Source organism: Triticum dicoccoides, chromosome 4A, assembly GCF_002162155.2.
Source record: "Triticum dicoccoides isolate Atlit2015 ecotype Zavitan chromosome 4A, WEW_v2.0, whole genome shotgun sequence".
NCBI classification, from domain to species: domain Eukaryota; kingdom Viridiplantae; phylum Streptophyta; class Magnoliopsida; order Poales; family Poaceae; genus Triticum; species Triticum dicoccoides.
Window position 1 is genome coordinate 76533811 of NC_041386.1, and position 22184 is coordinate 76555994.

Sequence of the window (22184 nt, forward strand, 5' to 3'; positions counted from 1 at the left end):
AGCGTCCAATAATTGCTTTACTTTATCGCTATGCGATAGCAATAGTTGCAAGAGCAATTGTTGACGAGACGACCACATGACGACACATTGATACAGATCAAGATAATGGAGATCATGGTGTCATGTCGGTGACGATAGAGATCATGACAGTACTTTGGAGATGGAAATCAAAGGCGCAAGATGATGATGGCCATATCATGTCACATATTTTGATTGCATATGATGTTTATCTTTTATACATCTTATTTTGCTTAGTTTGACGGTAGCATTTTAAGATGATCTCTCACTAATTATCAAGAAGTGTTCTCCCTGAGTATGCACCATTGTGAAAGTTCTTCGTGCTGAGACACCACGTGATGATCGGGTGTGATAGGCTCTACGTTCAAATACAACGGGTGCAAAACAGTTGCACACGCGGAATACTCAGGTTATACTTGACGAGTCAAGCATATACAGATATGGCCTCGGAACACGAAGACCGAAAGGTCGAGCGTGAATCATATAGTAGATATGATCAACATAGTGATGTTCACCAATGAAACTACTCCATCTCACGTGATGATCGGACATGGTTTAGTTGATTTGGATCATGTAATCACTTAGAGGATTAGAGGGATGTCTATCTAAGTGGGAGTTCTTAAGTAATATGATTAATTGAACTTAAATTTATCATGGACTTAGTCCTGGTAGTATTTTGCAAATTATGTTGTAGATCAATAGCTCGCGTTGTTGCTTCCCTGTGTTTATTTTGATATGTTCCTAGAGAAAATTGTGTTGAAAGATGTTAGTAGCAATGATGCGGATTGGATCCGTGATCTGAGGTTTATCCTCATTGCTGCACAGAAGAATTATGTCCTTGATGCACCGCTAGGTGACGGACCTATTGCAGGAGCAGATGCAGACGTTATGAACGTTTGGCTAGCTCAATATGATGACTACTTGATAGTTTAGTGCACCATGCTTAATGGCTTAGAATCGGGACTTCAAAGACGTTTTGAACGTCATGGACCATATGAGATGTTCCAGGAGTTGAAGTTAATATTTCAAGCAAATACCTGAGTTGAGAGATATGAAGTCTCCAACAAGTTCTATAGCTAAAAGATGGAGGAGAATCGCTCAACTAGTGAGCATGTGCTCAGATTGTCTGGGTACTACAATCGCTTGAATCAAGTGGGAGTTAATCTTCCAGATAAGATAGTGATTGACAGAATTCTCTAGTCACCATCACCAAGTTAGTAGAACTTCGTGATGAACTATAATATGCAAGGGATAACGGAAACAACTCCCAAGCTCTTCATGATGCTGAAATCAACGAAGGTAGAAATCAAGAAAAACATCAAGTGTTGATGGTTGACAAGACCACTAGTTTCAAGAGAAGGGCAAAGGGAAGAAGGAGAACTTCAAGAAGAACGGCAAGCAAGTTGCTGCTCAAGTGAAGAAGCCCAAGTCTGATCCTAAGCCTGAGACTAAGTGCTTCTACTGCAAAGGGACTGGTCACTGGAAGTGGAACTGCCCCAAGTATTTGGCGGATAAGAAGGATGGCAAGGTAAACAAAGGTATATTGGATATACGTGTTATTGATGTGTACTTTACTAGTGTTTATAGCAACCCCTCGGCATTTGATACTGGTTCAGTTGCTAAGATTAGTAACTCGAAACGGGAGTTGCGGAATAAACAGAGACTACTTAAGGGTGAAGTTATGATGTGTGTTGGAAGTGGTTCCAAGATTGATATGATCATCATCGCAGACTCCCTATACTTTCGAGATTAGTGTTGAACCTAAATAAGTGTTATTTGGTGTTTGCGTTGAGCATGAATATAATTTGATCATGTTTATTGCAATATGGTTATTCATTAAAGTCAGAGAATAATTGTTGTTCTGTTTACATGAATAAAACCTTCGATGGTCATAAACACAATGAAAATAGTTCATTGGATCTCGATCGTAGTGTTACACATATTCATAATATTGAAGCCAAAAGATGCAAAGTTAATAATGATAGTGCAACTTATTTGTAGCACTGCCGTTTAGGTCATATTGGTGTAAAGCGCATGAAGAAACTCCATGCTGATGGGATTTCGGAATCACTTGATTATGAATCACTTGATGCTTGCAAACCATGCCTCATGGGCAAGATGACTAAGACCCGTTCTCCGGAGCGAGCAACTGACTTATTGGAAATAATACATACTGATGTATGCGGTCCGATGAGTGTTAAAGCTCACGGCAAGTATCGTTATTTCTGAACTTCACAGATGATTTGAGCAGATATGGGTATATCTACTTGATGAGACATAAGTCTGAAACATTTGAAAAGTTCAAAGAATTTCAGAGTGAAGTGGAAAATCATCGTGATAAGAAAATAAAGTTTGTACGATCTGATCGCGGAGACAAATATTTGAGTTACAAGTTTGGTCTTCAATTAAAACATTGTGGAATAGTTTCACAAACTCATGCCACCTGGAACACCACATCATAATGGTGTGTCCGATCGTCATAACCGTACTTTATTGGATATAGTGCAATCTATGATGTCTCTTACCGATCTACCACTATCGTTTTGGGGTTATGCATTAGAGACAGCTGCATTCACGTTAAAAGGGCACCATCTAAATCTGTTGAGACGACACCGTATGAACTGTGGTTTGGCAAGAAACCAAAGTTGTCATTTCTTAAAGTTTGGGGTTGCAATGCTTATGTGAAAAAGTTTCATCCTGATAAGCTCAAACCCAAATCGGAGAAATATGTCTTCATAGAATACCCAAAGGAGACTGTTGGGTACACCTTCTATCACAGATCCGAAGGCAAGACATTCGTTGCTAAGAATGGATCCTTTCTAGAGAAGGAGTTTCTCTCGAAAGAAGTGAGTGGGACGAAAGTAGAACTTGATAAGGTAATTGTACCTTCTCCCTTATTGGAAAGTAGTTCATCACAGAAATCTGTTCCTGTGACTACTACACCAATTAGTGAGGAAGCTAATGATGATGATCATGTAACTTCAGATCAAGTTACTACCGAATCTCGTAGGTAAACCAGAGTGAGATCCGCACCAGAGTGGTACGGTAATCCTGTTCTGGAGGTCATGCTACTTGACCATGATGAACCTACGAACTACGAAGAAGTGATGGTGAGCCCAGATTCCGCAAAATGGCTTGAAGCCATGAAATCTGAGATGGGATCCATGTATGAGAACAAAGTATGGACTTTGGTTGACTTGCCCACTGATCGACAAGCAATTGAGAATAAATGGATCTTCAAGAGGAAGACGGACGCTGATAGTAGTGTTACTATCTACAAACCTAGAATTGTCGCAAAAGGTTTTCGACAAGTTCAAGGTGTTGACTACAATGAGAGTTTCTCACTCGTATCTATGCTTAAGTCTGTCCGAATCATGTTAGCAATAGCCACATTTTATGAAATCTGGCAAATGGATAAACAAAATTGCATTCCTTAATAGATTTATTAAAGAAGAGTTGTGTATGATACAACCAGAAGGTTTTTTCAATCCTAAAGGTGCTAACAAAATATGCAAGCTCCAGCAATCCATCTATGGACTGGTGCAAGCATCTCGGAGTTGGAATATACGCTTTGATAAGTTGATCAAAGCATATAGTTTTATACAAACTTGCGGTGAAGCTTGTATTTACAAGAAAGTGAGTGGGAGCACTACAACATTTCTAATAAGTATATGTGTATGACATATTGTTGATCGGAAATAATGTAGAATTATTCTGTAAAGCATAAAGGAGTGTTTGAAAGGATTTTTTCAAAGAAAACCTCGGTGAAGCTGCTTACATATTGAGCATCAAGATCTATAGAGATAGATCAAGACGCTTGATAAGTTTTTTTTCAATGAGTACATACCTTGAAAAGATTTTGAAGAAGTTCAAAATGGAACAGTCAAAGAAAGAATTCTTGCCTGTGTTACAAGGTGTGAAATTGAGTAAGACTCAAAGCGCGACCATGGCAGAATAGAATGAGAATGAAAGTCATTCCCTATGCCTTGGCCATAGGTTCTATAAAGTATGCCATGCTGTGTACCAGACCTATTGTATACCCTACACTAATTTTGGCAAGGGAGTACAATAGTGGTCTAGGAGTAGATCACTGGACAGCGGTCAAAATTATCCTTAGTGGAATAAGGATATGTTTCTCGATTATGGAGGTGACAAAAGGTTTGTCGTAAAAGGGTTACGTCGATACAAGTTTTGGCACTAATCCGGATGACTCTTAGTCTTCATCTGGATACATATTGAAAGTGGGAGCAATTAGCTAAAGTAGCTCCATGCAGAGCATTGTAGACATAGAAAATTGCAAAATACTTACGGATCTGAATATGGCAGACCCGTTGACTCTTCTCTCACAGGCAAAACATGATCACACCTTAGTACTCTTTGGGTGTTAATCACATAGCAATGTGAACTAGATTACTGACTCTAGTAAACCCTTTGGGTGTTGGTCACATATCGATGTGATCTATGGGTGTTAACCACATAAAGATGTGAACTATTGATGTTAGATCACATGGCGATGTGAACTAGATTATTGACTCTAGTGCAAGTGGGAGACTGAAGGAAATATGCCCTAGAGGCAATAATAAAGTTATTATTTATTTCCTTATTTCATGATAAATGTTTATTATTCATGCTAGAATTGTATTAACCGGAAACATAATACATGTGTGAATACATAGACAAACAGAGTGTCACTAGTATGCCTCTACTACACTAGCTCGTTAATCAAAGATGGTTATGTTTCCTAACCATAGACAAAGAGTTGTTATTTGATTAACGGGATCACATCATTAGGAGAATGATGTGATTGACTTGACCCATTCCGTTAGCTTAGCACTCGATCGTTTAGTATGTTGCTATTGCTTTCTTCATGACTTATACATGTTCCTATGACTATGAGATTATGCAACTCCCGTTTACCGGAGGAACACTTTGTGTGCTACCAAACATCACAACGTAACTGGGTGATTATAAAGGAGCTCTACAGGTGTCTCCAAAGGTACATGTTGGGTTGGCGTATTTCGAGATTAGGATTTGTCACTCCGATTGTCGGAGAGGTATCTCTGGGCCCTCTCGGTAATGCACATCGCATAAGCCTTGCAAGCATTGCAACTAATGAGTTAGTTGCGAGATGATGTATTACGGAACGAGTAAAGAGACTTGCCGGTAACGAGATTGAATTAGGTATTGAGATACCGACGATCGAATCTCGGGCAAGTAACATGCCGATGACAAAGGGAACAACGTATGTTGTTATGCGGTCTAACCGATAAAGATCTTCGTAGAATATGTAGGAGCCAATATGAGCATCCAGGTTCCGCTATTGGTTATTGACCGGAGACGTGTCTCGGTCATGTCTACATTGTTCTCGAACCCGTAGGGTCCGCACGCTTAACGTTTCGATGACAGTTATATTATGAGTTTTGATGTACCGAAGGAGTTCGGAGTCCCGAATGAGTTCGGGGACATGACGAGGAGTCTCGAAATGGTCGAGACGTAAAGATCGATATATTGGACGACTATATTCGGACATCGAAAAGGTTCCGAATGGTTCGGGTATTTTTCGGAGTACCGGGGAGTTACGGGAATACGGGAGAAGAAGTATATGGGCCTTATTGGGCTTTAGGGGAGAGGGAGAGGCAGGCCGCGCGCCCCCCCCCCCCCAGGCCTAGTCCGAATTGGACTAGGGGGAGGGGCTGCGCCCCCTCCTTCCTTCTCTTCCCTCTTCCCCTTCCTTGTCTCCTACTCCTACTACATGGAAGGACTCCTAGTTGGACTAGGAAAGGGGGAATCCTACTCCCGGTGGGAGTAGGACTCCCCTAGGGCGCGCCATAGAGAGGGTCGGACCTCCCCTCCTCCACTCTTTTATATACGGGGGCAGGGGCACCCCATAGACACACAAGTTGATCCACGTGATCATAATCTTAGCCGTGTGCGGTGCCCCCTTCCACCATAATCCTCGATAATATTGTAGCGGTGCTTAGGCGAAGCCCTGCGACGGTAGTACATCAAGATCGTCACCACGCCGTCGTGTTGACGGAACTCTTCCCCGACACTTTGCTGGATCGGAGTCCGGGGATCGTCATCGAGCTGAACGTGTGCTAAAACTCGGAGGTGCCTTAGTTTCGGTGCTTGATCGGTCGGGCCGTGAAGACGTATGACTACATCAACCGCGTTGTGCTAATGCTTCCGCTGTCGGTCTACAAGGGTACGTAGATCACACTCTCCCCTCTCGTTGCTATGCATCACCATGATCTTGCGTGTGCGTAGGAATTTTTTTTGAAATTACTACGTTCCCTAACAGTAGCCGCCGTGTGCTTGTTCATGCGTGCACTGCCATGGTGAAGCCGGATGGGCTATGTCCAGTGCCCAGCAAGCCGGCCTTGTTTTAATTACTAGTTAGATTAGCTACTAACCTATGGCAGGTGGACACCTCTCCTCTAAATATCCACTTAAAAAGAAATGCTAAAATATGTGTGAATGACGCCTAGGGCCCACTGGTCCCATTGACCAGTCAAACTGCTGACTGGGATAACCTAGTTGATGACATACGGGTCCCATGTAATTAACAGTCTAAATAGTTCCCTAAGTACAACCACTGCCGCTGCTTACTGTACTTGTAGTTATAGTAGCTACTAGCTAGCTTTTGTATTTCTACAATGAGTAACCCCCTAGACAGCCCATAAACTGCGGTTAAATAGTTGTTAACATGAGTGAAAATAATATGAGTAGAATGCATACATGACAAACTCCATTTTATCCCACTGGACCAAATACTTTTGATGCATGGATTAATTCCTACGAAAATCACAAAGTTCGATGTCCTGTTAACAGAAAAATCGAAAAACAATTTTATTTTCATAGCTACTTTAGTGCTCTTGATAGTCAAGCAAATGAACTCTAATATGGATGTAATTGGTACTAACATGTAGATCACAGAAAAGTACTCAAAATTGATATAAGGTACTAACTCATAGGATGTACAGAACAATAGTTGTAGTCTTTTGAAACCAAGGCCGCATGGCAAGTCTCGGTCCAATCCAGAAATGTTTAACCCCCACACACGAAAAGAGGTAGAAAGGACCACCGGAGGAGATAGGAGCGCTGGAATGCAAAACGAACAATGGGGAAAATGCTCGGATGCATGAGACGAACACGTATGCAAATGCAATACACATGATGACATGATATGAGATGCATGACAACGGCAACAACACACAGTGACAAAAACCCGAACCCGAGGAAATAAAATAACTTAGCACCGGAAACGGCAAGAGTTGGAGTACATATAAGGTAAATTACATCCGGGGTGTTACATCTACCTTGTAGTATTATTGTCTTATCTATCAAGAATGTTGTGAGGATTGCTCCACCTCTTAAGAATTCTTGGTATAGTAATACTTCTCACCATCACCATTCTTTTCTTGGTCCCCATGTTGGTTCTAACCGGGATACCAACAGGTGAACGGTGCTGTTTGGATTCTGCCCTTCTAGCAACCCTTTTGCTTTGAAGTTAATGATCGACAGTTCATTCTTAGCCTATCGGTTATTGGATCACCATTCTAACAATTGATCAGGCTACTTATGCCCATATTTTGGGCACACCTGTCAACCGATGTTTAAGCGAGTATGATTTCCTGAGCTTACCTCATTATATCATTTGATCTGACAAATGTTATCTCCTTGTTCACATAATTGTGGAAATCCATCCTTTGGAAATCTCAATGAATTGTCGCTGAGTCAATCAGCCACCTCCTCACCTCTCCTTGAATTAATGATGAGCTCTTGTCTCGGAACTCGCTTCCATAGTTCAATTCCCGAGAATCTTACAATGTCATCTCGACAATGTGTGTTGCACCTTTCTTCTTAGGCATCCCGAGTCTGAGTTATCCTGACACCAATCAGATCTGAATCTCGGTCAGATATGATGGTTGGAACATATTTCCAAGAGTTATAACAATGGTCTCTATGTGACCCGATAAGGTGCTGTCGTGCCTAGCACCCCTGGTCGGAGACCCTATTGTTACAGATTCCTTTTCAACAAGGTTATCCATTCTTCCGTGAGGAAACTGTAAGACTTATTCTATAAGTTGTTTTCGATAGATCCTTGTATCCAAAGCCCGACCTTTGCTTGAAGACGATGTCAATACTGTCTCGAAGCATGTTTGTGGTACTCCGGTTTTCAACAAGAACATTTGAATCCCAATGCTAAATGTTTCTTGCTCAATTATCCGAACACCGTTGTATGGGTAATGTCATGAAATTTTTCTCCCCTTACCTAAAGGGTTTTCTACATTATATCCTGTCATGAATATCATGCTCTGATTATCATTGGGAAGGATATACCCCCGAAATATCTGATAATCATATTTTCCTTTCCATTATTTGGTTTAACCTTTCTGGTGATCATTATGGTCTAAACAGTATTAATTCCCTGCTTATGTAAACCTCTCGGTGTACAAGTTTGTCAGTAAGACCCTGTTACTATTGTTGATGACATTCTGGTAACCACCGATGGACGAGAAATTTGCCTATTGGTCCACCTCGTTTCAATGAGCAGGAGAATGGTTATCTTCGTCCCTCGCCCTTGGTACCGATGTTGTTGCCGACATAACTGACAGGCAATTCTCTGACATGCCTTGCTATCATGACCGTGCAAGAGGTCAGCGCCCTTCCTACTCTCAACCCACATGGTGAGCCCATAACCCACAGTTTCACAGGATCGAAACCAGACTCTTCTGTACACCCCTGTTTCTAAGGTTATTCCTCACGCTTGGATTCATATGAGATTCACGAGCCACCTCCCTAGGGATATATCCTGGTGCCAGACACAATACTTATACCCGTTGCTCGAAACCCCTCTCACACTCCGTTTCAGGCATCAAACGTTTTCCTACCCGCTTGAAAATTTTCATGCCTACTTTTATTTCTCTCCATGTATTCCCTGAATTCCAACTCGAGAGATACTTATATGTTCATTCTTGGGTTAACCCCTAGATGAGTACCCTTATAGCATTCTATTGTTGCCGACTTGCCTCCTATTCGTAAGTATGATGGAGTTCCCAAAGAAAGGATGACGACTTCATTATGACAAAACCGAAACAAAGAAATGAAGACATCAACGATGATCAACTTCTTCGAGAAGAGCAACCAGGAATGAGAAGACCCGTTAGAATTTCGTAACCAGAACTTTCCCCCTTACTCCACCTCTTAAAATCTCAGGATGAGATTTCTTGTAGTAGAGGAGATTTGTAACACCCCGAGAATCCTGCTACAGTAATCCCCCTAATGGTGGCCATGTCATCATGATTACTATGCAATTGGCCACTTAATAAAAATCAAACTCAAATTCAAATTCAGAATGCAAGTCATATTTTATTTCTTCAAACTAACAAAAAAATGTTTGTATGGTGACAAATAATCACTATATAATTTTCATGTAGAAACCAACACTATTTGAGTTGTTAAAATGCCCCTAACCTATTTAAAACAGAGCCAACATAATTAAAATTGAGCCGCTTCAAATTACTCAAATATTTATACATTTCAAAATAAATTGCATCTTGATGGGCTAGCTCAAAACACTGCCTACTATTTGTGTGCCAGGTTTCATCTTTAACAAAAATCGTTTGCTCACTCAAATAAATGCAAAACAGTAGCTATTTAGTTTATGGAAAAAATATACGGGCCTACTATGCTACTGGGCCATAAGTGGCTACAGAGTACAGAGCATGTAGCCCAGCCCACCCTGGACTTTCCCCTAGGTCAGGGAGGCAGAGGCCATGGCGTGGCGGCCATCCCACGGCGCCATGGCCGGATGGCCACCACGTCGACTCCCCTCGGCCTATAAGAGCGTCCCCTGGAAACCCTAGCTAGCTCTCGACCGATCCCCTCACTTTCCCAATCGAATCGCCTCCTCCTTGGCTCGGAATCGAGCCCGGAACCTCGCGTGGTGACTGTACACCTCGTCGCCGTTGCCGCGGACAACGTGCTCTCTGGCGCCCGTGGATCCGTCCAGGAGGACCGCCACCCTCGACTTCGTCTTCCCCGAGCAACAAGTGGAGCTGGGACGTCTCGTACATTCGCCATCGACACCGTCATCTCCGCGTACATCTTCGCCGTCCGCCGTCGTTTGCCGCTACTCCGGTTCGTCCCCGACCACCCCGACCACGTCTCTGAGTTCACTGTGAGCTCCTCTGCCCGCTTCCCCTGCTCGCCCCCTCGATCCGTCGCCGTTTAGCCTCCCCTCATTTCGGCGGCCATGGACGGGAGCTCGAGCTCTTGTGTGTGTGCGCGTACTGCTACCGCGTAGCTGCTGTTGGTGCTTCTCCTATGCCGCTGCCTCCTACTGCTCTACTGTGCCGCCGCCGTTGGCTGATGCCGCTGCCACTGCCGCTTCTTGCCGCTGGCGCTGTTGATGCCGCACTGCTTGCCGCGGCCGCGGTCGCTCTTGCTGCTGTTGCCTGCTGCTCGCCGTAGGCCGCGACTGCACCCCATGCGCTCAACTGCACACCCGCGCGTGCCAGCCTGCTCGTGCCCATGGTCGCTCCCGTGCGGGCTCATGGTTGTGGCTGGCCGTAGCCGCCGTGTGCCTGTTCATGCGTGCACTGCCACGGTGAAGCCGGATGGGCTATGTCCAGTGCCCAGCAAGCCGGCCTTGTTTTAATTACTAGTTAGATTAGCTACTAACCTATGGCAGGTGGACACCTCTCCTCTAAATATCCACTTAAAAAGAAATGCTAAAATATGTGTGAAGACGCCTAGGGCCCACTGGTCCCATTGACCAGTCAAACTGCTGACTGGGATAACCCAGTTGATGACATACGGGTCCCATGTAATTAACAGTCTAAATAGATCCCTAAGTACAACCACTGCCGCTGCTTACTGTAGTTACTGTAGCTACTAGCTAGCTTTTGTATCCTATCCTATATACCTAAGAGATTCATCCTCACTAACCTATTTATCTAAACATGCAGCCTATCCACGTCATCCAATAGGTCCTACATGTACAAATGTTTTCCTCCTCTCTGTAACCTTCCATTAGTAATTTCAACCATGCTGCATGGCACGAACTGTAAGTCAAAGACGAACATAGGGCCTTTCCACATTCCATCGTCCATCCACTATCCATAGGCCCCTTCGTCTCTCACCTGGGCCCTGTGCTCCATATAACTGACGTGATCTCGACCGTCTCTCCCAAGTATCCCATCGAGCCCTCTCTCCATTCAGAAAAATGAAAACCAATCCTTTTCATGAGGTTGTGGCGGAGATCTCTGCAGGAGGGCGCTCCCCTCGCTTTGAATATCCTACTACCTGCATCCGGTGACTCTTCTGCTCGGGCAGGAACGCAAGTCCGCCTCGCTCTGACTCCTAGCTCCAGCACGACCACTGATCCGCCTCACCTCCGACGACTGTCAGGCTTCGGCACGAGCACGACTGCCTGTCGGCCTCGCCTCCGGGGGCTCCCCTGGATTCTCTTGGCCTGCGGTCCCATTGCCGATGGGCTCCTCCGGCTCGGTCGTCGTCGCCTATGGCGTTGACTTGAATTTCGTCCTCCCCTCTACTGTCTCCGTTCCGGCGCACCTGGGAAGGTTAGTTCCTCCAAGATTCCCAAGCTGGACCTCTTTTTGGTAGGGAAGAGAACGACTTGCCTGTGAATACTCACAAAATTTTCGGCAGGGAAGAGAACGACCTGTCTGGGAACTTTCCCAAATTTTAATCCGCAAACTTGCAGTTCAGCGTTCAAGCTAATGTGGATGAAGGTGGAGGATATGGTGTTGTTTTTGCCTCAATTGGCGTTGACACAGTACGCCCCAGCCCTCAGTGGCTGCTGCTGTTGCGTGTGAAGAGGCAGGCTCACCCTCAAGAAGACACCTCTATGGACTGACACTCTCAAGTGCCCACACTACTTTACTGAATCACAGTTGATGTAAGCATGTACACTACTTACTGGCCTTACTTGAAATCACTCGCATCAATCTGGGTGCAGGGCAGATGTCTTTTTTATATGTGAGTTTTCTTTACTCCAATTATTTCATATGTGTACCCCACGTAATTATGCAAATCAGGCAAGGCCATCGACGATTGATGCTTATACTACCGACCTCCATGCTTTGAGTTTTGATAAGTTAGCAATGGCCTATTATGTTGTATACAAATTTATCTGAACGCCATTTATTAAGGTCTGCTTGAGTTCCTATCAAGTACTGAAGAAATGTCTCAACTCTCTGACATAATTTCAGAACGCGACGATTTTACTCCCTTCTGTTCCTAGAATATTAAGTTAGCTATTGCTACTTACTACATTTCAGATCTGAAATATGCTTTACATATATGACTGCAAGTAGTCTCTTTGTCCAGGATTCTCATATGATGTACACTCTTTGACTTCCAAGCAAGTTTTTGCACCTGATCAAAGAATTAACAATGAAGTCATAAGCACGTGATACCTCTACTAAAAGTTGTTCGCTAAGTGAAATTGCAAAGTTGAGAATACTATGAAAGAACCCCAACCATATGCTCACCCGGTTGTAATAGATTGCATAATAAATAGAATGATGCATCTCTAGACATTTTGCAGAAGAGGCACAATCCACAAATACAATGCATAGTTCTCCTACATGTTACTATTTTTACAATTGAACCATGAGTTATTCATAGAAACATAATAAACTTTATGTAGTTAAAATATTCACATGTTACGGTTGAACTACCACATTATGATTCTAACTATTATTATTCACTGCATAAACATTGATCCTGTACATTACTACTATGAATTCCCGCAGCAACGCGCGGGGTGTCATCTAGTATACTTAAGAAATTCACCCTCACTATAGTATTTATCTTAACATGCAAGCTATCCACATCAGCATGTTGCCATGTCAGCAATTCTCTCATACCTCATGCGTGTTGGCCTCACTTTTTTCCATCGAACCGTTTCCTTTCATAGCGCCTCTTCTGCATGCATCCTTGCTTGCTTCTCTACGGGCTCTTCGTTCACATTCCACCACCCGCGGCTGCATGGTTCACTCGCCAGCCACCACGTACGCGCGTAGCAGGAAAACAGAAGAACGCACATTGTATTCCATGCATTTCTTTCCATTGGATTTAAGCCATACAATTTTTCAACTGGGCTCGCCCAATAGTTGGTACGCAGCCAGGATTAATAGAACAAAGAATTGGTCATTATATATGCTAGGCCACAATGAACTAACGCAGGCTACAACTCGCTTGGTCGTTCATGCTAACGCACGCTGCAACTTAATTGGTCATTATGCTAGCCCATGTAATGCATTAGGTCTCTCACGCTTCATCATCTTCCCCTTAATCGCGGCCGCTCTCTATTCCGCTCGCTGCCACTACAACCGGCACTCTTTCGATTCATCGCCATGAAACGGCGGTAATATTAATCACCCCTCATTACCTTGCAAATCTGAGTGGCCGCACCTTCATCTCTTTTAAAAGACGTGGTCAACCACGCACATGCTGCTTGCATCCTACTATCTAGACGCTCTCTATGTTCATCGGCTCCCATTTTCCTATCCCGGAGTTTATGCTTTTCTAATCAATAGGCATGATTCCCCTGTGAACTCATTCTCGCTACAATTTCTTCAGCAGGATAGAGAAAGTATTATCTATTTCATTCGCAAAACGAATTTCTTCTTTTATTCCTATTGTTTGCCCTAATGTTTTGTTTTCTGTCATTGCAAGATTTGATCTGAAATTTGAGAGTTGTGTAATGGCGAGCAACTGGCATTTGATAAGGTGAGAGATCATGTCAGTTATTGTGAAGAGGTTGTGCGTTCAAAAATTCCGTCGTGCGGCTATTGATTTGGAAATTCTGGTAATTGTGCTTGCTTCGTTGCTTGTGTCAATATAACAATGACCTGCACATCCGATTATCTTATTAACATGATTTGGGTGTGTGATCTCTTCATTGATTGTTTCAGAGGATGTGGAGAGGAAGCAACAACGATGGCAAGAATAATTTCTAGGATTAATAGGACGATGGATCCCGTACAGTACTCATTTTTATGCTGCACACTTGATATTGCTATGGTAAATCACCATGACTCACTAATTCCTTTACACATTAGGCCATCGAGTATGATTCAGTATGATGTGAAGGCTTACATTTCACTCGGGAGAGGCTCTGAAGGAGATAATGGCAGGTCAGTTAATTTATTTCCTTTCATGAATCTATATAGTGATTTTACTAGAGATTTAGCGTTATTTTCTTTCAAGTTTTATGGTATCCACGTTGGACTGTAGGCTGAATTTCTTCTTCCAATATTCCAGTGTTAATGTGTCAAAGTGTTTCCTCTATCACTCGTGGCAGAGTAGTTGGCATCCACATTTGAATACCATATCTACTGATATTTCTTTACAATTTCTTTTTTCCATTAGGCAAAATTAGCATACGCACGTATGGACTTGGTTATCTTACTATAATTTTCTGCACCTTTTTGTAGGGATCCATGAGGGGAGATCAATGCCATGTTTGAGCTGCCTAATATGTGCAACAGATGCAAAACATGTCTTGATTTGCCACCATGTTGCAATTACAAGAGTAGTAACTGATTTAGTACTATGTTAATGCCACAATTCCACGTTTTGAACAGGACAAGGTGACACTGAACAGTACACACTCAAATGTAGATTAACTTCGGCCATCTCATGCAGTCATGCTTTGTATACACACACGTAGTCTAATGAATAAGTACCAGGGCCTTGGAAAAAATAATTTACGTTATACGCTAAGGTTCTGGAGTGAACATTTCAAATGCCATGTACAGTTCAGAATAGCTAACGCTAGCGAGCTGCAATAAGGTTATGTCACTTATCACCAAGGGGGCGACTAAATCCTAATCGTCAGGATCTATACCAGCACTTATTCATTGTCTTGCCTTGATCTATTTTATTTTGTACATCCTTCGGGTAATACAAGCTATCTGTTCCACAATGTGTTTATACTTTGTGAACATGATATCAAGTGATATGATTATGTAAATTAGCAATTATTATTTTATATAAAACATCTAACATCACTATTATTCAACCGTATAGTTTTACACTTATTTTCTTAACAATACATGCTACCAAATTCTCGCAGCAACGCGCGGGGCATCATCTAGTTTCTACAATGAGTAACCCCCTAGACAGCCCATAAACTGCGGTTAAATAGTTGTTAACATGAGTGAAAATAATATGAGTAGAATGCATACATGACAAACTCCATTTTATCCCACTGGACCAAATACTTTTGATGCATGGATTAATTCCTACGAAAATCACAAAGTTTGATGTCCTGTTAACAGAAAAACCAAAAAACAGTTTTATTTTCATAGCTACTTTAGTGCTCTTGATAGTCAAGCAAATGAACTCTAATATGGATGTAATTGGTACTAACATGTAGATCACAGAGAAGTACTCAAAATTGATATAAGGTACTAACTCATAGGATGTACAGAACAATAGTTGTAGTCTTTTGAAAACAGCCAAGTGATGTTTAAAAAAACTGTCGAATTCTCAGACTTAGCAAAATTTCAGGGATTTCCAGAATATTGTTTAAATCTTTGAAAAATCGTAAAAAATAATTCGTAGTTCGGATGAAAAAAACTTTGTACATGAAAGTTGCTCAGAACGACGAGACGAATCCGAATACGCAGCCCGTTCGTCCGCCACACATCCCTAGCATAGCGAATACGCAACTTTCTCCCTTCGATTCATCTGTCTGAAAACGCAAAACACCGGGAATATTTTCCCGGATGTTTCCCCTTCACCGGTATCACCTCATACCGCGTTAGGGCACCCCTAGCACCGCTACTTGACATGTCATGCATCATTATGCATCTGTTTGCATTATATTCATTGTTTCTTCCCCCTTTTCTCTCTCGTAGACTACGAGACTGACGCCGCTGCTGGTGCCCCGATCGACTACGCTGTTGACGACCCCACTTTCTTGCCAGAGCAACCAGGCAAGCCCTCCCCTTGATCACCAGATATCGCCTACTCTTCTCTCTACTTCTTGCATTAGATTAGTGTAGCATGTTACTGCTTCCAGTTAATCCTATACTGCTGCATAGCCTGTCCTTGCTACTACTGTTGTGTCCTTTACCTGCTATCCTATTGCTTAGTATAGGATGCTAGTGTTCCATTAGTGGCCCTACACTCTTGTCCGTCTGCCATGCTATACTACTGGGACGTGATCACTTTGGGAGGTGATCACGGGCATATACTATATACTTTACACTGTTACATTACCGGTGATACTGTTCGGAGATGGGGGCTGAAGGGGCAGGTGGCTCCATCCAGGTAGTGGTGGGCCTGAGTTCCCGACGGCCCCCGACTGTTACTTTGAGGCGGAGCGACAGGGTAGGTTGAGACCACCTAGGAGAGAGGTGGGCCTGGCCCTGGTCGGCGTTCGCGGATACTTAACACATTTAACGAGATCTTAGTATTTGATCTGAGTCTGGCTACTGGCCTATACGCACTAACCATCTACGCGGGGGGATAGTTATGGGCACTCGACGTCGTGGTATCAGCCGAAGCCTTCGTGACATCAGCGACTGAGCGGCGCGCGCCGGGTTGGACTGGAACGCCTACTCTTGTATAAGGGAGGCTAGGTCTGCTCACCGGCCGCGTACGCAACGTGCAGGTGTGCAATGGGCGATGGGCCCAGACCCCTGCGCCATAGGATTTAGACCGGCATGCTGACCTCTCTGTTGTGCCTAGGTAGGGCTGCGACGTGTTGATCTTCCGAGGCCGGGCATGACCTAGGGAAGTGTGCCTGGCCAAATGGGATCGAGCGTGTTGGGAAATGTGGTGCACCCCTGCAGGGAAGTTGATCTATTCGAATAGCCGTGTCCCTCGGTAAAAGGATGACCCGGAGTTGTACCTTGACCTTATGACAACTAGAACCGGATACTTAATAAAACACAGCCTTCCAAGTGCCAGATACAACCGGTGATCGCTCTCTCACAGGGCGACGAGGGGAGGATCGCCGGGTAGGATTATGCTATGCGATGATACTTGGTGAACTTACCATCTACTCTCTTCTCCTGCTGCAAGATGGAGGTTACCAGAAGCGTAGTCTTCGATAGGACTAGCTATCCCCCTCTTATTTCGGCATTCTGCAGTTCAGTCCACATATGATATCCTTATTCCATTTGATACCAATGCATACATATGTAGTGAAGCTCCTTGCTTGTGAGTACTTTGGATGAGTACTCACGGTTGCTTTGCTCCCTCTTTCCCCCCTTTTTGTACCTGATTGCTGCGACCAGACGTTGGAGCCCAGGAGCCAGGCGCCATCGTCGACGACTACTACTACTCGGGAGGTGCCTACTACTACGTGCAGCCCGCTGACGATGACCAGGAGTAGTTTAGGAGGATCCCAGGTAGGAGGCTTGCGCCTCTTTCGATCTGTATCCCAGTTTGTGCTAGCCTTCTTAAGGCGAACTTGTTTAACTTATGTCTGTACTCAGATATTGTTGCTTCCGCTGACTCGTCTATGATCGAGCTCTTGTATTCGATCCCTCGAGGCCCCTGGCTTGTAATATGATGCTTGTATGACTTATTTTATTTGTAGAGTTGTGTTGTGATATCTTCCCATGAGTCCCTGATCTTGATCGTACACGTTTGCGTGTATGATTAGTGTACGATTGAATCGGGGGCGTCACAGGTATGGTGGCTGTTTTGAGGAAGGTATATGGTAGGTGTATGATACCGGTGAAAGGTGCGCGGTATTAGAGAGGCTAGCAAAGGTGGAAGGGTGAGAGTGCGTATAATCCATTGACTCAACATTAGTCATAAAGAACTCATATACTTATTGCGAAAATCTAGAAGTTATCAAAGCAAAGTATTACGCGCATGCTCCTAGGGGGATAGATTGGTAGGAAAAGACCATCGCTCGTCCCCGACTGCCACTCATAAGGAAGACAATCAATAAATAAATCATGCTCCAACTTCATCACATAACGGTTCATCATACATGCATGCTACGGGAATCACAAACCTTAACACAAGTATTCTTTAAATTCACAACTACTCAACTAGCATGACTTTAATATTATCACCTCCATATCTCAAAGCAATTATCATGTTTCAATCTTTTCTTAGTATTCAACACACTCAAAAGAAAGTTTCACAAATCTTGAATACCAAGCATATTATTATTAAGCAAATTACCATGCTATTAAGAGACTCTCAAAATAATTTAAGTGAAGCATGTGAGATCAATAGTTTCTTTAAAACGAATCCACCACCGTGCTCTAAAAGATCTAAGTGAAGCACACAGAGCAAAATTATAATGCTCAAAAGATATAAGTGAAGCACATAGAGCAAAACTACTTAGCTCAAAAGATATAAGTGAAGCACATAGAGTATTCTATCAAATTTTAATTCATGTATGGCTCTCTCAAAAGGTGTGTACAGCAAGGATGATTGTGGCATACTAAGACACAAAGACACAAATAATACAAGACGCTCCAAGCAAAACACATATCATGTTGGTGAATAAAAATATAGTTCCAAGTAAATTACCGATGGAAGTGGACGAAAGAGGGGATGCCTTCCGGGGCATCCCCAAGCTTTGACTTGTTGGTGTCCTTGGATTATCTTGGGGGTGCCATGGGCATCCCCAAGCTTAGGCTCTTGCCACTCCTTGTTCCATTATCCATCAAAAGAATTCACCCAAAACTTGAAAATTTCACAACACAAAACTCAAAATAGAAAACTCGTGAGCTCCGTTAGCGAAAGAAAACAAAAGACCACTTCAAGGTACTGTAATGAACTCATTCTTTATTTATATTGGTGTTAAACCTACTGTATTCCAACTTCTCTATGGATTATAAACTATTTTACTAGCCATGGATTCATCAAAATAAGCAAACAACACACGAAAAACGGAATCTGCAAAAACAGAACAGTCTGTAGTAATCTGTAGCTAGCGCAAGATCTGCAACCCCAAAAATTCTAAAATAAATTTATGGACGTGAGGAATTTATCTATTAATCATCTGAAAAAAGAATTAACTAAATAGCACTCTTCAAATAAAAATGACAGCAGTTCTCGTGAGCGCTAAAGTTTCTGTTTTTTACAGCAAGTTCAACAAGACTTTCCCCAAGTCTTCCCAACGGTTCTACTTGGCACAAACACTAATTAAACACAAAAAACACAACCAAAACAGAGGCTAAATAATTTATTTATTACTAAACAGGAGCAAAAGGCAAGGAACAAAAATAAAATTGGGTTGCCTCCCAACAAGCGCTATCGTTTAACGCCCCTAGCTAGGCATAAAAGCGAGGATAGATCTTGGTATTGCCATCTTTGGTAGGCAATCCATAAGTGGCTGTCATGATAGTTTCATATGGTAATTTTATTTTCTTTCTTATAAAGTGTTCCATGCCCTTTTTTAATGGAAATTGAAATCTAATATTCCCTTCCTTCATATCAATAATCGCACCAACCATTCTAAGGAAAGGTCTACCAAGAATAATAGGGCAAGAAGGATTGCAATCTATGTCAAGAACAATAAAATCTACGGGCACATAATTCCTATTTGCAACAATAAGAACATCATTAATCCTTCCCATAGGTTTCTTAATAGTGGAATCCGCAAGATGCAAGTTTAGAGAGCAATCATCAAAGTTACGGAAATCTAGTAAATCACACAAAGTCTTGGGAATAGTAGAGACACTAGCACCCAAATCACACAAAGCATAAAACTCATGATCTTTAATTTTAATTTTAATAGTTGGTTCCCACTCATCATAGAGTTTTCTAGGGATGGAAACTTTCAACTCAAGTTTTTCTTCATAAGATTGCATCAAGGCATCAACAATATGTTCGGTGAAGGCTTTATTTTGACTATAAGCATGTGAAGAATTTAGCACGGATTGCAACAAGGAAATACAATCAAGTAAAGAGCAACTTTCATAATTAAATTCCTTGAAATCCAATATAGTGGGTTTAGCAACATCTAGATTTTTATTTCTTTCAATCCCACTTTCATCAATTTCATCATTAAGATCTAAAAACTCCGAATTTTTAGAATGCCTTCTAGGTAAAGGAAGATCATATTCAGTTTCATCAAGATTCATATTGCAAAATAAAGATTTAATAGGAGACACATCAATAACTTTTAGATCTTCATCTTGATTTTCATAGGTATTGAAAGAACACGCTTTAATAAAGGCATCTTTGGAAGCACGCATCCTAGCGGTTCTTTCCTTACACTCATCAATTGAAATTCTCATGGCTTTTAGAGACTCATTGATATCATGCTTAGGTGGAATAGATCTAAGTTTCAAAGAATCAACATCAAGAGCAATTCTATCAACGTTCCTAGCCAAATCATCAATCTTAAGCAATTTTTCTTCAATCATAGCATTAAAATTCTTTTGCGAAGAAATAAATTCTTTAATATTAGATTCAAAATCAGAGGGTATCTTATTATAATTTCCATAAGAGTTATTGTAGGAATTCCCATAATTATCAGAAGTATTACTAGGATATGGCCTAGGATTAAAATTCCCTCTATAAGCGTTGTTACCAAAATTATTCCTACCAACAAAATTCACATCCATAGAATCATTGTTATTCTCAATCAAAGTAGACAAAGGCATATCATTAGGATCAGAAGAAACACTCTTAGTAGCAAATAATTTCATAAGTTCATCCTTCTTTCCACTCAACACATTAATTTCTTCTATCGTATGCATTTTTTATTAGAAGATCTTTCAGTATGTCATTGAGAATAATTAACCATAATATTATCTAGGAGTTTAGTAGCATCTCCTAAAGTGATTTCCATAAAAGTGCCTCCCGCGGCCGAATCTAAAAGATTTCTAGAAGCAAAATTCAATCCGGCATAAAAAAATTGTATAATCATCCACAAATTCAAACCATGAGTAGGGAAATTACGTATCATTAATTTCATTCTCTCCCAAGCTTGTGCAACATGTTCATGATCAAGTTGTTTAAAGTTCATAATATCGTTTCTAAGAGAGATGATCTTAGCGGGAGGAAAATACTTAGAGATAAAAGCATCTTTGCACTTGTTCCATGAATCAATACTATTCTTAGGCAAAGATGAAAACCAAGCTTTAGCACGATCTCTAAGCGAAAAAGGAAATAGCTTCAATTTAACGACATCATTATTGACATCTTTTTTCTTTTGCATATCACATAAATGAACGAAGCTATTCAGATGAGTAGCGGCATCTTCACTAGGAAGGCCAGCGAATTGATCTTTCATAACAAGATTCAACAAGCAGTATTAATTTCACAAGATTCAGCATCGGTAAGAGGAGCAATCAGAGTGCTAAGGAAATCATTATTATTGGTATTGGTGAAGTCACACAATTTAGTAGTATCTTGAGCCATTGCGACAAACAAGCAATCTAACACACGAGCAAACAAAAAGAAAATAGGCAAAAAGAGGCAAATAGAGAGGGAGGATAGAGAGAGAGAGGGCAAATAAAACGGCAAGGCTGAATTGGGGGGAGAGGAAAACGAGAGGCAAATGGAAAATAATGTAATGCGAGAGATAGGGATTGTGATGGGTACTTGGTATGTTGACTTTTTGCGTAGACTCCCCGGCAACGGCGCCAGAAATCCTTCTTGCTACGTCTTGAGCTTGCGTTGGTTTTCCCCGAAGAGGAAGGGATGATGCAGCAGAGTAGCGTAAGTATTTCCCTCAGTTTTTGAGAACCAAGGTATCAATCCAGTAGGAGCCCACGCTCAAGTCCCTCGTACCTGCACAAAGCGATAGCTACTCGCAACCAACGCGATTAGGGGTTGTCAAGCCCTTCACGGTCACTTACGAGAGTGAGATCTGATAGATATAATATTTTTGGTATTTTTGGTATAAAGATGCAAAGTAAAAAGTAAAGGCAAAGTAAAAAATCAAAGCAAGATTAAAGTAATAGAGATTGATATGATGAGAATAGACCCGGGGGCCATAGGTTTCACTAGTGGCTTCTCTCAAGAGCATAAGTATTCTACGATGGGTGAACAAATTACTGTTGAGCAATTGACAGAATTGAGCATAGTTATGAGAATATCTAGGTATGATCATGCATATAGGCATCACGTCTGTGACAAGTAGATCAAAACGATTCTGCATCTACTACTATTACTCCACTCATCGACCGCTATCCAGC

At 42.1% G+C, this 22184-nt stretch overlaps 2 long non-coding RNA genes across 2 annotated transcripts; both read left to right on the forward strand.

Annotated features, from left to right (window-relative positions):
- The first annotated feature begins 9771 nt into the window (after window positions 1–9771).
- Window positions 9772–12047, forward strand: LOC119285075. Its single transcript, XR_005139348.1, has 2 exons — window positions 9772–11606; window positions 11695–12047. It is a non-coding gene; the product is annotated as an uncharacterized LOC119285075 (long non-coding RNA).
- A 1932-nt stretch (window positions 12048–13979) lies between these two features.
- Window positions 13980–14832, forward strand: LOC119288701. Its single transcript, XR_005141257.1, has 3 exons — window positions 13980–14034; window positions 14115–14189; window positions 14490–14832. It is a non-coding gene; the product is annotated as an uncharacterized LOC119288701 (long non-coding RNA).
- Window positions 14833–22184: the final 7352 nt, after the last annotated feature.